Here is a 2,057-nt window from a genome sequence, read left to right on the forward strand (position 1 = left end):
ATAGACAACCATATCGCTCAGCTAGCATCAGCCTCTCAAAGACCATCTGGATCTCTTCCAGGTAAACCTGAGACTAACCCCCGTGAACATGTCAATGCGATTACTTTGAGAAGTGGTAAGCAGGTAGACGTTGAAGACCGACCGATGGTTGAGCGAGGAAAAAGCCCGAAGTCTGCAGTGTTCATCATTCATAGATTACAGTCGTTTTATCGTTTACTTTGTTACCTTCTCACACTCACATTATTTTTTCTGGATTTAGACTTGGATTTAGATTTGATTCAGTTGTCTACTTGTCCCTGTGTTCGATCCTAGCTACTGCACACAATCCGTACACTTGCGGTTAATTGTTGAGTCTAGGAATATTACTCTCTCATGCCGCTGCAGTTGTAGACATCCCTGATGATGAACCTGAACCAGCTTACGTGCCTCCTCCTCCTAGGCCACCACCATTACCATTTCCATCTCGCTTGAGGAAGCATAACGAAGACAGCCAATTCGTAAAGTTTGTCGAGATGCTGAAGAAACTCGAGGTAACCATGCCATTCACTGATGTTATTTTGCAGATTCCCTCGTACACGAAGTATTTGAAGGACATCTTGATTAAAAAGAGGGTCGTTGAGAAAGAAACCGTAGCACTTACTGCCGAATGCAGCGCTTTGATCCAACATGAGCTTCCGCTTAACCGGTCCGATCCAGGTAGTTTCTCAATCCCTTGTAAATTGGGCAATGTTTCCATCGATCTTGCACTCTGTGATCTAGGAGCCGGCGTCAGTCTTCTTCCATTATCGATCTTCAAGAAGCTGAATGTGGGTGAGCTAAAACCCACTAGAATGACTCTTCAACTTGCCGATTGTTCCATTAAATACCCTGCTGGGATACTTGAGGATGTGCCACTGAAAGTTAGGAACTTCTATATCCCGGTTGACTTCGTGGTTCTCGACATGGACGAAGACTGTAAGGTACCTATAATTCTTGGTCGTCCATTCCTTAACACTGTAGATGCTATCATTCATGTTCGAGTAGGTCGACTCACTATGAAGATTGGCGATGAAACGGTAGAATTTACTCTGGACAAAAATCTAAAACAACGGTCATCTACAGACACGATCGTGTCTAGCTCGTCACATGATCGTGTCCGAAGCCGCAATGTTGTATGCGCGAATCAGCCAACTGACCCGATCGTGTCCCTTTTGCAACATGATCGTGTTAACGGTACATCAACTTCCGGAATAATTCAGCAGTCTGACCCGATCGTGTCATCCCCACCACACAATCGTGTCTCATCCTTGATCCAGAAACGAAAGACACATGAAGTTGACCCGATCGTGTCTACTGCGCAACACGATCGTGTCCCAGCACTGATCCAAAGTTCAAAGTTATAGATGACTCACCCGATCGTGATCAGGCTCTGTCATAAAGTTACCCTCACATGGGCATTCACGATCCCTCTCACTCAGTTAAACAGGTGACTACCCTATCAGACCATTATGCTCCTATACTTCATGATCCAGGTTGGAGAAAGATCGATAATCTTCGCCTCTTAGACCCGTATGGTAGTTGAGAAGGTTCGGTCAAGCTAACGACCTTAAACAAGCGCTCTCGGGAGGCAACCCGAGTTTGTAGGTTAGTTTTTCTTTTCTTTCTTTTTCTTTTTGCATCGGATATTGGTTTGTGTCTCTTATCACCAGGTTGAGTTCTAATGAGGAGCTACTGAGGAGGCGAGGAAGCTAGCTATGCGATTGACGTAGGCAGACTTAAGTGCGAGTGAACGAACATCGCGAGCTAAGTACTCTTTTCCCTTTTTGATTTGCTTCTCTTTTGACTTATCTTATTGGTTGCCTCTACTAGACGAGAATTGACACCGAGGACGGTGTCCAGTTCAAGTCTGGGGGAGGATTCGTCTAACGCCAAACCATATTCATATAGAGTAGTGTTGCATGCATTTTTTCCTTTTATTTTCACATTTTAGTTGCATGGGCATATAGGACGCATTAGGATCATATAGTTTGTTGTTAGGATTGTGCATTCTCATATAGTGTTTAGGACATATAAGATCA

The sequence above is a fragment of the Tarenaya hassleriana genome, unplaced genomic scaffold (genome assembly GCF_000463585.1).
Source record: "Tarenaya hassleriana unplaced genomic scaffold, ASM46358v1 Cleome16, whole genome shotgun sequence".
NCBI classification, from domain to species: domain Eukaryota; kingdom Viridiplantae; phylum Streptophyta; class Magnoliopsida; order Brassicales; family Cleomaceae; genus Tarenaya; species Tarenaya hassleriana.